The following is a 14920-nucleotide window of genomic DNA, read 5'->3' on the forward strand; positions in this document are numbered from 1 at the left end:
TCTGCTGAGATTTTAATTGGGATTGTATTGAATCTATAGAGAGGTTTTAGTAAAGACATCTTTTGTTCTGGTTATTTATTGTTGAATGACAAATAACCCCAAATTAAGTAGTGTAAAGGAAAAACCTTTTTTATTATGCTCATGGATTCTGTTGATAAGGATTTGGGATGGGGCACAGTAGGGATGGCTTATCTATTCCATGATACTTAGGCCTCAGTTGGGAGCAACTAGGGACTGGAGGCTTAAACCATCAGGAGGTTTATTCACTCAGATGTTGGCATCTGGACAAGTATTGTCTACTAGAGCACTTATTAAAAGACTTTCTATGTGACTTAAGCTTCTCACAATATGGCAGCTCAGCTCTAAGAGGGAGCATCTGGGGAGCAGTGTTCCAAGAGAACAAGGAGAAAGCTGCATGACCTTTTATGATCTAACCTTTGACGTTACAGTGTCACTTCTGCTGTACTTCATTGGTGGAAGCAGTTATAAGCCCTCTCAAAGGGAAGGTGACATAGACTCCCACCTTTCCATGAGAAAATCTGGGGTCACTACCACATCTTATGAATTCCTCCATTCCATGAATATATATTCATGTTTAATGGTTGAATGTTTTATAGTTTTATGCGTAGAGGTCTTGCATATTTTTCACTGGATTTATTCCTAGTATCTGATTTTTAAAATGTATTAAAATGTTTCTCATTTTCTATGTTCTTACTGTATAGAGATCAATTTATAATATTTTCCTTGTATCTGGCAACCTTGTTAAATTCCTTTTTAATGGTTTGTACAATTTTAAGGTTTTCTGCAATTATATTTATGTAACCTGTCAATAGTGATAACTTCCTCATTTCTAATATATATATATGTCTCTTATTTCCTTTTCTTTCCTTGTTGCATTAGCTATGACCTCCAGTATCATGCTGAATAAAAATGATGACAGCAAGCATCCTTTCTTGATTTCTGAGGGAATGCTTTCATCTTTTCAGTATTAAGTATGGTGTCTGTTTATTACTAAATTACCATCTATTCCTAATTTATGGATCATTTTTACCACTGTTGAGTTACATGTTAAGTTTTATTGAGTACTTTTTCTACATCAATCAAGATTATTATTGTGCTTTTTATCCCTTTTCTCAATGTAGTATGAATTACATTAACTGATGTTCAAATGTTAAGTTATCTCTACATTTCTGGACTAACCCCCCTTTGAGATGCATTATCCTCTTCTAAAACCGCTGACTTCTGGTGGGAGCTAGATGGCGGCATAGGAGGAGGACCCTAGGCTTGGCTCATCTCAAACACAGCTAGATAACTATCAAATAATGCTGAATATCCAAGATTGACCTGAGGACTGACAGAACAAACTGCACAACTAGACAGAGAGAAGAGGTCAGCCACAGGAAGGAAGTGGGAGAAGAAACAAATTCTAAGTGCTGCGGGGGGCGGGGGGGGGGGAGCCCTGGTCGAGGAGAAAGGCAAGACAGAATGGAGTGCACAGGGATATGCATAAGGAGAACACCTCCCCAAAGCCAGTGGCTGGGAAAACGAGAGGCACTGATATTTTCATGAGTTTTTGCAACCAGTGGGGTCAAAGACTGGAGTTTCAGACGTCAGCAGGTTTGGCTGGGATAGATCACTGAAGGTGTTGCCCTGCTCCAGGAGAGAAGGCATGCAAGCAACCTCGGGGCAGAGGGCATGATCTGAAGATCTAAGGTGCGCGGGAAGAGAATGTTTGCTCTGCTTGGAGTGCATCTGTGAGAGGTAGCATTCACAGAGAAGCCTCTCCTGTGACCAAAGAATGAGGGGGGCATCATTTCCCTCCCCTGCCCCTCAGAATAGGTGCAGAGACCTGCTGAGGACCACTAACCCAGATACTGGCTGTTTAGTCTGCTTTGTTCCAAATCCCATACCCCTGAACTTGAGTGCCACTGCCCTTGTTGGTCAAACCTGCATCAGTTGCAGCATGGTGAGACCCACACCCAGAAGACTAGTGCAAGTATCCCTGCCATTCAAGGACCCTAAAGTTTGGAGTTATAAAGTCACCAGGCTTGGCTGGGATAGAGCCCAAAATGCACTGTTCCGCTTCAGGTGGGCAAGCAACCCAGAGACAGACAGCATGAAAACAATGATCTGAAAAATGCCTGGGATGCAGGAGGGGAAATTATTCACTCTTCTGGGAGTGCTTCCCTGAGAGCAAGAAGCATGGGCTCCCCTCTAGGGGACAAAGCAGCTGGCTGGTGCCATTTCCCTTCCCCACCCCTCAGCATCAACCAACTTCAATAAACAGCACAACACCAACACTGGTTGCATAACTGGCTTACAGCAAGTCCTGCCCTGCTGTGCTCTGTTGATACTGCTTTTTTCAGGCAAGTGTGCCTAGGGACTAGAGCAGCAGGCTCCTTCTCCAGAAGAATAGAACAAACCATGCATACACCTTGCCTACCAACCATAGAGTTCTACAAGGCTTCAGTTCTAGTGGAAGTAGCATCAGGTCTCATTTAACAAGGAGACCATAGTACCCCTAGTTAAAACTCATCATACTCTGGCCAAGGTCCAAAAATACCCACTCCCGGCAAGGAGAACCTCTGCATATGACTGACCTGAGGGACAGGCTGCCAAAACACATCAGCAGAGTGCACACAGCACACATCAGACATTCTCTGAAGCACCAGGCCCTGGACACTATATGACCCCTTCTTTATAAAGACATCACTCTCAGGAGCAAGAAACACAAAATGCCACAATGGAGGAATTCATCCCAAAAGAAAGAACAAGAAAAGGTCAGGGCCAAGGATCTAAGTGAAACAGATATAAGTAATATGCCTGATGGAGAATTTAAAGCAACAATCATAAGAATACTTGCTGGGCTTGAGAAAAGCATGGAAAACATCAGAGAGACCCTTACTGCAGAGATAGAATTAAAACAGAAAAGAAAAATGCAATAGCTGAGATTCAAAACAGATGGACATAATAAATAAAAGCATGGAAGAAGTGGAGGAATGAATAAGTAATATAGAAGATAGAATTATGAAAAATAATAAAGCTGAACAAAAGAGAGAAAGAAGAATGATGGATCACAAGAGTAGAGTAAGGGAACTCTGACTCCATCAAGTATAATAACATTTGTATCATAGGAGTCCCAGAACAAGACAGAAAAGGGGGGCAGAAGGTTTATTTGAAAAAATAATAGCAGAAAACTTCCCTAATCTGGGGAAGGAAACAGATATCCAAATCCAGGATGCACAGAGAACTCCCATCATGATCAACAAAAGCAGGCCAACACCAAGACATATCATACTTAAATTTTCAAAATATAGTGATAAAGAAAAGATCCTAAAGCAGCAAGACAAAAGAAGTCCCTAACTTACAAGGAAGGACCCATAAGGCTAGGTGCAGATCTCTCCATAGAAACTAGGAAAGCCAGAAGTGAGTGGCATGATATATCCAACATGATGAATGGGGGAAATCTATAGCCAAGAATACTCGATCCAGGAAGTCTATTATTCAGAATAGAAGGAGAGATAGTTTCCCAGAAAAACAAAAACTAAAGGAGTTCTTGACCACTAAACCAGCCCTACAAGAAATATTAAAGCGGACTAATTGAATGGGAAGGAAAGACCAAAAGTGACAAAGACTAGAAAAGAACAAAGAAAATCTCCAGAAACAACAAAACAACAAGTAATAAAATGGCACTAAATACACATCTACCAATAATTACTCAATGTAAATGGACTAAATGTTCAAATTAAAAGACAAGGGTATCATATTGGAGAGAAAACAAGACCCATCTATATACTGCCTACAAGAGACTCATTTTAGACCTAAAGACACCTGCAGATTGAAAGTGAGGGCATAGAGAAACACTTACCATTTTTACCATTCAAGTGGATGTCAAAAGAAAGCCAGAGTAGTAATACTTATATCAGACAAACTAGATTTTAAAACAAAGACTATATAATAAGAGATGAAGAAGCGCACTATATCATAATAAAGGGGACTATACAATAAGATTCTAACAATTGTAAATATTTATGCTACCAACTTGAGAGCATCCAAATATGTTAAATAATTAGTAACAAACATAAAGCAACTCATAGATAATAATACAATAATAGGAGACTTCAATAGCCATCTTACAACAATGATACATGATGTAAACAGAAAATCAACAAGGAAACAGGGTTTTGAATGAGACACTCAACCAGATGGACTTAACAGATATATTCAGAACAATTCATCCTAAAACAGCATAATATACATTCTTTTCAAGTGCACATGGGATGTCCTCCAGAATAGATCACATACTAAGTCAAAAATCAGACTTCAACAAGGACAAAAAGATGGAGATCATACCATGCATATTTTCTGACCACAATGTTATGAAAATTGAAGTCAACCATAAAAAAAATTGGAAAGACCACATATACATGGAGCTTAAACAACATGCTACTAAAGAATGAATGGTTCAACTAGGAAATTAAAGAATAAATAAAAAAAAATACATGGACACAAATGAAAACGAAAACACGATGGTCCTAAGGGTTGCAGCAAGGGGGTCATAAGAGGGAAGCATATAGCAATACAGTCCTACATCAATAAGCAAGAAAAATCTCAAACAACCTAAACTTACAACTAAAGAAGTTAGAAAAAAAGCACCAAATGAAGCCTAAAACCAGCAGAATAAGGGAAATAATAAAGATTAGAGCAGAAATAAATGATAACGAAACTACTTAAAAAAAAAAAAACAACAGAACAGATCAATGAAACCAGGAGCTGATTCTTTGAAGAAATAAAATTGATAACCTCCTAGCCAGACTTATCAAAAAGAAAAGATCACAAATGAGAGAGGAGAAACAACAACCAACACCACAGAGATCTGAACAATTATAAGAGAAAATTATGAAAAATTATATGTCAACATATTGGGCAATGTAGAAGAAATGGATAAATTCCTAGAAACATATAAATTACAAAAAATGAAACAGGAAGAGATAGAAAATATGAACAGATCAATAACTAGCAAAGAAATTGAATCAGTAATCAAAAATCTCCAACAAACAAAAGTCCAGGACCAGATGGCTTCACAGGGGAATTCTTCCAAACATTTGAAGAAGAGTCAATACTGGGGCATGTATCTGGCTCAGTCAGTGGAGCGTGCGACTCTTGAATTTGAGGTTATGAGTTTGAGCCCCATGTTGGGTGTAGAGATTACTTAAAAATAAGATCTTTAAAAATAAATAAAATTAATTATAGCTAGCTAGCTAGATGATAGATAGATAGATAGATAGATAGATAGATAGATAGATAGATAATAGATAGATAGGAGTCAATACCTATTCTTTCAAACTATTCCAGAAAGAAGACATGGAAGAAAAACTTCCAAAGTCATTCTAGAGGCCAACATTATACTGAGTCCAAAATCAGACAGAGACCCCACTAAAACAAAGAGAATTACAGGCCAATATCCCTGATGAACACAGATGCAAAAATTGTAAACAAAATACTAGCAAATCAATCCAATAGTACATTAAAATAATCATTCACCATGATCAAGTGGGATTTATTCCTGGTTTGCGAGGGTGGTTCAATATTCACAAATCAATCAATGTGATATACCACATTAAGAAAAGAAAAGAACCATATGATCCTCTCAATGGATGCAGAATTATTTGGCAAAGTACAACATCCATTCATGACAGAAATCCTCAAAAAAGTAGAGAAAAAGGGAACATACCTCAACATAATAAAGGTCACATATGAAAAACCCATCCTCGGTGGGGAAAAACAGAGCTCTTCCTCTATTGTCAGGAACAACACAGGGATGCCCACTCTTTATTTAACACAGTACTGGAAGTCTTAGCCTCAGCAATCAAACAACACAAAGAAAAGTCATCCAAATCAGCAAGGAAGAAGTCAAACTTTTACTATTTGCAGATGACATTTGCAGAAAATCCAAAAGACTTCACAAAATAATTGCTAGAACTGATAAACGAATTCACTAAAGTCACAGGACACATTCCATATCCAGAAATCAGTTGCATTTCTATACACCAATAGCGAGCAGCAGGAGAAATCAAGAAATAATTCCCACTTACAACTGGACCAAAAACCTTAAGATACTTCGGAATAAACCTAGCCAAAGAGATAAAAGATCTGTATGCTGAAAACTATAAAATACTGATAAAAGGAATTGGAAATGACACAAAAAAGAAATGGGAAAATATTCTATGCTCATGGATTGGAAGAACAAATATTGTTAAAATGCCTATACTTTCCAAAGCAATCTATACATCTAATGCAATCCCTATCAAAATACCACCAGCATTTTTCTCAGAGTTAGAACAAACAATCCCAAAATTTATATGGAACCACAAAAGATCCCAAATAGCCAAAGCAATCTTGAAAAAAAAAAAAAAAGCTGGAGGCTTCACAATTTTGGACTTCAAGTTATATTACAAAGCTGTAGTGATCAAGGAAGTATGGTATTGGCACATAAACAGACACATAGGTCAATGGAACAGAATAGAAAACCCAAAAATGAACCCATAACTTTATGGCCAACTCATCTTCAACAAAGCAGGAAAGATTATCCATGGACAAAAGACAGTCTCTTCAACAAATGGTGTTGGTAAAACTGGATGACGACATGTAAAAGAATGAAACTAGACCACTTTTTTACACCATACACAAAAATAAATTCAAAATGGATGAAAGACCTCAAGGTCTTTGGTGATCTATGAGCTTCATGAACTTGGAAATCCAAATATCCCCAGATTTAGAAATTTCTCAGCAATTATTTCTTTAAGCTTTCTTCCCCTTCTCCTTCTCTTCTCCTTTTGGAACTTCGATAATTTTCAGAATGTTTCTTCGTATGATATCCCATAGATTATGTAGACTTTCTTCATTCTTTTCCATTGTTTTTATTGTGGTTGTTGTTGTTCTCCATCTAAATAACATCAAAGTTCTTGTCTTCTGACTCACAGGTTCTTTCTTCTGTTTGTTCATTGTGATGTTGATGCTCTCCATAGCATTTTGCATTTCATTCATTGAATTCTTCAGTTCCAGAATTTGTTTTAGTCTTTTATGATTTTTATCTCTTTGTTAAACTGCTCATTTTTTTCATGTATTGTTTTCTGATTTTGTTGAATTGTCTTTGTGTGTGCGTGTGTGTTTTGCGGGGGGGGGGGAGAGAGAGAGAGAGGGAGAGGCGGGTGGGGGGGGGAGAGAGAGAGAGAGAGAGAGAGAGAGAGAGAGAGAGAGAATCTTAAGTAGGCTCCATGCCCATCATGGAGCCCAACTTGGGGCATGTTCTCACGACCACGAGATCGGGACCTGAGCTGAAATCAAGAGTCGGACACTTAACTGACTGAACCACCCAGGTGCCACCCGCCTTTTTTTGTAGCTCATTCAGTTTCCTTAAAATAGCTATTTGAATTCTTTACCAGGTAAATTGCAGATCTCTATGTTTTGGGGATCATCAGTTCCTGGATGATTATTGTGATCCTTGGTGGCATTGTTTTCCTTGATTTTTTTTATGTTCCTCAAAGTTTTGCATTGCCACCTTCACATCTGACATAGTACCTCCTCTAGTCTTTACTACCTTCAGGAGAGAAATAACTTCCATCAGCCCTGCTAGGGATTCTGAGGCTTTCTTAGATCTTCTATGGATATACCTGTTCCGTGCTTCTTGCTCCCTCTTGTGGCAGAATTCTTAAACTTATATGCCTTATCTTGATTCTGTAATGCACCAGGTTGAGTGCTTGATAGCTTCTGTTTTGTTTTCCCAAAGGTGGCGTTAAAGCTCAAGTTTGTGGTCTCTCTTTGGCCTGTAGATTCCACGTGGTTCTCCATGAGTGCTCACTAGCCATATGTCAAAGTTTGCTCTTACTGCTGTCATCAGAAGTGCACACAGGAAGTTGGACACAGGGTATAAATTTGTGTGTGTAGTGTGTGTGTGTGTGTGTGTGTGTGTGTGTGTGTGTGTGTTGCAACGAGGGCTGGGGGGTGCCCATGGCAGTTGGGAGGATCCATGGGTGAGGCATCCCCAATAGCTGATGGGCTGGTTTCTTGATGGAGTCCACAACACCATTGGTAATAGTCACATTCCTTTAATGCCCTCTGAGAATCCTATCTGACACTCCCTCAGCCTCTTCCTACTCCCCAGTCCTGAAGTTTATGATTCAGTGTTCTGCATGGGCTGAGAGGAAAATGAGCTCCTTTACCAGTGTTCTACACAGCTGGGGAAGTGGATTGCTCACTCACATACTGTCACTTTCCCTTGTTGGAGAAAGTGTGGGCTCAGATTTCTCTTGGCCTTATGCTGTGCTGTCTTAAGAAAGAGGTGATGACTCTGTTCCTCTTACCTTTTCCAATGTGTCAAAACTTTTTTTTTGTTTGTTTGCTTTTTTGCTGGAAGTTTTTTTCTGGAAACCTGGACTTCTACCATGGCTCTTTTGGCCTTGATTGTCTAAGGCAGTGTTTTTCAGGGACTCCTAGACTGTGGCTTAGAGGGGCTGGAGTGGTTCACAGGCCACTGCAGTGTCCACAGCTGACACTAAGGTCAATATGCCTATTACCCATCACACAGGTGGGTGGAACTCCTCCCAAATCCCTTGGCAAATAGTGCTAGATTCCACAGCTCCCACCTAGGCACTTGTATTCATGGATGAATGTCAAATTGTTGGGGACACAGATGAGGGATGTCTTATTCAGCCATAATGCTGACATCACTCCACCCCCAGTGTGTCTCTTTATAATTGCCCTTACCATGCTATATTATCAGTATCATTAACTGTGAAATACTTTGTGCTTTCCACTTTTTACTCCCTGGCACTTAGCACAATATCTAGCACACAAGATTTCAATTATTAATTGAATAAATAAATAAATTAGGCAACAGAAGATACTTGGAATTTTTAATGGCATATTTAAATGGGGAAGGCATTAATTAAGATAAGTGAAACCAAGCAAAGATAATAAAGTAGAAGTAGAAATAAGAGAAATAAATAGTGGCCTTGGAGGTCTGTGTGCAATTAATGAGAGAAAAGATTAGGCAGAGAAGGCAGATCTACTGGATGTGAAACCTTAATTTGATAGCCTATAAAAAGTCAGTGTAAGTTTTTAGCCAGAAAACTTATGTAATAAGAGCATTTGTTTAGGGATATTTATTTACCACAGTATAGGATTTAAATTGGAACAGTCTGTCATACCAGAATCCTCAAAGTCATTCTTGGCTTGCTGGTTGTACTGAGAAATGCCTTTGGATTTTGAGTCGTAGCAGCATGCTAGTTCAGAATTTCAATCTCTTTCCTGGATTATAGCAATAATCTCCTCACTCCTCTTTTTTAAAGTTTCCTCATTCCCATCACCTTCTGTGCTCCTACCAAAGATATTTATCTAAAAACAAGTTTAACCTACCTAAAAAGTTGTTTATCTTTTGCTAACAAACTCCTTAGCATATTACACACAGACCTTCACAACCTTTTGGATTTGTGTCATATAACTCCTTTCTACATACGTACAGATTTTTAAAGTACACCATGCTCTCATGTATATCTGTGACTTGAAAATTACTGTTTCCTTTTTCTGAAATGCACCTCCACCCTTCCCGACTTGGAAAAAACAGTTCAAGTGTCACCTGCTTTATGAAGCCATCCCCTCCTCCCCCAGGGAGATTTAAACAGATGGATAATGCCTTAGTCATCTTTGTATTTTTAGAAGTTATTGCAGTATTTAAAAAAAATATTATAAAAGATTAATATTACTGTTATATTTTGGGAAAAAATGTAAATCAATACAGATTTATATACAGTAAAAAGTGAGTACCATCTACACACTCATGCAATACTCAGGTATAATCACCAGTAAGCCAAATTTTGTGTGTATTATTTTGCATACTTTTTAATGCATTCACACACATGTGGATGTATGTGCATAGTCAAAAAAAGTTCAAGCCTAAATGTTTTTGAATGAATGAGTGAATAAAGGAGCTTAAGATGTTATTATTATTTTTAATGTTTACTCGCTTTTGAGAGATGGAGAGAGACAAGCATGAGTGGGGTAGGGGGAAAGAGAGAGGGAGACACAGAATCTGAAGCGGGCTCCAGGCTCTGAACTGTCAGCACAGAGCCTAACTCAGGGCTCGAACCCACAGACTGCAAGATGTTATTTTAACAGTCTACTCATTAATTAAAGAAGTCAAGAAAGCCTTTAAGGGATAGAAAAGAACAGTATATGAGTATTGAAAAAATAAACTACTGTAACTTGATGACTCACTAGCTTATATTGTCCTTACATACAATAAAATATAATTTCAAAGTTGCAAACTATGGATTCATAGGTGGAAATTTTTAATAAGATGCAACAAGAACAAGAATCCTTCCTATCTCTCTCTCTCTGAATACCAGTTTTCATGTCTGTATAATACAAAGAATTCCAACTTGTAGGATTTTGAATGATTAGAGATAATGTATTAAAATGTTTGGCACATACCAGAGGGGAGGTGAGTGGGGGGTTGGGTTAAATAAGTGATGGGGATTAAGGAGTGCTCTTGTTGTGATTTTATTTTATTTATTTATTTAGTTTATGTTAAAGAGTGAGTGAGTGTGAGCAGGGGAGAGGGGCAGAGGAGAAAGGGAGAGAATATTAAGCAGGTAGAGAGCCTGACACGAGGCTCAATCCCATGACCCTGGGATCATGACCTGAGCAGAAATCAAGAGTCAGGTGCTCAACCAACCAAGTCACCCACGCGTCCTAGGAGTGCACTTGCTGTGATAAGCACAGGATGTTGTATGGAAGTGTTCAATTGCTATATTGTACACTTGAAGCTAATATAATACTGTATGTTTACTAACTGGAGTTAAAATAAAAACTTAAAAAACATTTGGCACATATTTGAGCAATAAATTATAATTTGAATCGATCAGGTGTTTTATAATAATGTGAGGGCAAATACTCTAAGTTATCCTGTTTATTAATAGCATTATTCCATCAATATAATCATTCTGGATTTCTTCCACTCTTTATGTCAGCTTTCAGGAATATCCAGCAATATGAATTTGAATTTTATAATTTGCATAAAATTATAGCTATCCTGTTTTACTTGTCCTACCTCCTGCTGACTCATAGAATCAACTTTAAAATAGAAAAGCTATATTTATTTTGCATAATGCTGCCACAGCAATGGCTAAAAATAACTTTGATATGCTGTTAATAATTAAGGCTGCATCTACACTTTGCTCTACTTGAGAAATAATTTATAAACCAATTTGGATATCTGGGAACTGTTAATATGCAATAGATCTTTCTTTCTAATTTTTCTCTCCCTTCTATCCTTTTGTATACTATTTTAAGGCAAACTCAAGTGTGGTCATAATAGACACTAAGTAAATGAAAATGTATTAAAAAATTTTTTTTTCAATGTTTATTTATTTTTAAGACAGAGAGTGTGAGTGAGGGAGGGGCAGAGAAAGGAGAAGACACAGAATCTGAAGCAGGCTCCAGACTCTGACCTGCCAGCACAGAGCCCCATGTGGGGCTCAAACCCAAGAACTGTGAGATCACAGCCTGAGCTGAAGTTGGATGTTCAACGGACTGAGCCACCCAGGCGCCCCAAATGAAAATTTTTTGAAGGAAAAACTTACATACACAGTTTTCTACTGTAACTAATTAAAATCTTGATTTATAGAAAAGATAAGCTTTTTCCCTCTTGCTGCATTAAATTGTTATACTTTTATAATTTTCATGTGTTGTTGCTTTGTTTTCCTAATCAGAGTGAACCTCCTTGGGACAGGAACAATGTCTTATTCTTATTGTGCTACTTCCAATACCTATGCAGGGCTATTTAATTGAGTAAATTGTCTTTACATGTGGTGTTTACAGTATAATCTTATTTCTTATTTCTACATTTACTTATGAGTTCAGAATGCATCTATTCCTTGTGCTAAACCTATCAGGTGATTGCTCTTATTTTAGTGAGTTTATTTATTCATTATAATTACAAAAGCAAAACTGCTTTCTTTTAGGAATATTTTTTCTTTGAGTGATATCACTGTATCTAACTCCATTATTCAGTAGGGAATTATCTTGGTCTCTGCTGCTATTTATTGCTGCTGCTATTTATTGTTGCTATCTTCAACTTTACCAAGTATCAATAAACCATGATCATTATTTTCATATATATTTTCCAAAATTTTACATGGTTCCTATCTCCACACATAACTGTCCCTTCTATTGGCAGCTGCTATTTTCTAACAGGTAGTTGCTACTTTCTACGAGGCCAAATTTGCATATAAGTAATTTGTGCAGATACAAATCTTTTTACATTTTCTTTCTTGCTCTTCCTCCCTTCCTCCCTCTTACCCATCTGTCATGCTTAATATACTACACTAAGTACTACAACTGATAAGTGATAGGAAGAAGAATAAGACTTGATCTTGTCTTCAAGAGCTTACCATCTATTGAGGGAAAAAAAAAACCATCTGCACATAAAAAAAGGTTAAACACCAGAGCAGTATATGTCACAAGTAAATAATACAAGCTCACACACTATAGAAGATTCAAAGAAGATATTTGGGGCTGGAATAATGTATGTTGAATGAGTCTGAGGGATAGTCTTATACAATGGGGGAAGCATTAAGACAATGAATTGGAAGACCAGGTTTTCACATTCACAACTTACTAATTAGTGTATGTAATTTAATAGAGACAGAAAATGACAAAGTAATGACAGGTTTGTGATGCAAATCTGACTTTGGGGAAAATTCATACTATACCTATAATTATTTAAAAGCTAATAATAATTGTTATGAGTAATATAAGGATAATTATAGCCACTGTTTGTTGACCCTCTTACTATGTCCCAGGGACTCTGTTAAGAACTTTTTGTACATTTTCTAATTTAATCTTTGTAACAATCCAAAGAATCAAACATTATTATCCCCATTTCACAGAAGGGAAAACTCTGGGTCACAGAAATTGTCATTTGGCAAGGTCACTCAGCTAGTAAATAACAAAAGCAGGATTCAAACCTAGATCTAACTTCTGAGTCTGTATTCTTATCCAGTAATTTCCATAACTTTGGCATATCACACAACATGCAATGGTAAACTCAGAGCCAAATTAAGTGGTTTCAGTCAGAAGAAATAGATGTTTAAATAATAAATTATTTTTAAGCAAGGTTGAAGTGAGAAATGAAGCTCTAGGGGAAACAAAAGCGCCAGTTCATGGAGGACTTGTATGCCATGTATGAGAACTTAAACTTAATACCATGGGCAATCAGAAGCCACTGAAGGTTTCAAATATAGAAGCATGATCATTGCCTGGCATGGAGTCTGTCTTAATAAACAAGTGAATAAATGAGATTTGCCTTTTAGAAAGACTGACTTGGTGACAGAGTGGAATATGATTAGGAGGGAAGTAAGCCTGAAAGTAGGAAAAGTACTTGTAAGAGTTTGGGAAAAGATGTCAGAGCCTGAACCAGTGAGTGGCACATAGGAGCTGGTTGGTACTGGCCTGGACAATCAATTATATATATCTCTTCCCAACTTCAGGAGTAATGATACCAAGTTGGTAGTTTGAAATCAGCCATCGTAGGAGTGTCTATATCACAGACCTCAGCAAACACAAATTAGGGCTTTCTTTTTGAGACCTGACTTACCAACATATTACTGTCCTGAACAAAAGCAGCAGCAATTGGACTGGAGAAGAAGGAATACTTACTAGAGGGGTTAATGAGGTAGAATCATCAACACTTATCATTAGCTGGTTGATGGGGAAGAAGTTATGCCACCAGCTAGACCCCTGACCTTTACTGCTCACCTGCTAGTACCTACTGACCTTTGTCCCACATTTTTCCTTAAGCTCTTCTTTCTAGCTTCTCTCTTAATTCAGGCAAAAGACCCAAGGGGAAGGAAGCCGAAACTACCCCTCAAGCAATGACAACTGCCTGGGCAAAGAGTTCAGTCAGCCCAGACTAATTTGAGATTAACCCCAACTCACACCTGTACAGATGGACCATGGAATGACTGACAGTTACCTTTACCTCATTATAATACTAAAATCTCCATCCAAGGAAGAACACAAGTCTCATTTACATAACATATGATGTATGTATAGGCATGTTTCTTTAAGGTGCACGCATGACCTTATGCCCACCTCTACATACAATGACAAAGCTTCCCTATCTAAATATTCATCCTAACCCTAAATAAAAGGAACTCATTCACCCTTGCTCAGAGAGTCATAGCTTTGGAAGTTTATTCCCCATCATCTCCTTATTTGCTGCAAATAAAAGTTTACTTTGTGTCACAATTCCATCTGGTATAGTTTCTATCTGTGACTCGCCAAAGACCAAACTCATGTTAGTTCAGTTACAGTGTCAATGGGAGATATTATAAAATGATTTATCAAGTTATTAGCTTGGATGATTCAAATGGGATACAGGTGCTTCTTAAGAAGAGAAGTTGTTCAAAACAGGAGAAAGATAGTGAATTCTGTTAATGAAAAATTGAAGTATCTGTGAGACATGATGGTAAAAATGTCCAGAAGACAGTGTTTATGTAGATTTGGGACTAAAATGGATTCAATATAAGATATGGGAACCATGAGGATATAACTGATAGCTGAAGTCATGGGAGTAGATAAACTTTTAAAACAAAATAAAAGAACAGAACCCTAGGAAGGGCTGTGGTAAGTCTTCATGTTTCATAAGTGAAACTCAAAGATAATTTGAGTAAGCAGGTAGAATTATATTTTCTTTGTAAATGCTGCATTTGGAATAAAATTTTGCTGCAATGTAAATGACTGTTAAGGAATATCGGTATTTGCTGAAAACAAATATTATAGATCAGATTTATAAGACCTTTACAGTAAGATCAAAATGACACTCTAAAAAAACAAAAAGATTTTTTAAATATCCAAA

This window comes from Panthera leo, chromosome D2, assembly GCF_018350215.1.
Source record: "Panthera leo isolate Ple1 chromosome D2, P.leo_Ple1_pat1.1, whole genome shotgun sequence".
NCBI classification, from domain to species: domain Eukaryota; kingdom Metazoa; phylum Chordata; class Mammalia; order Carnivora; family Felidae; genus Panthera; species Panthera leo.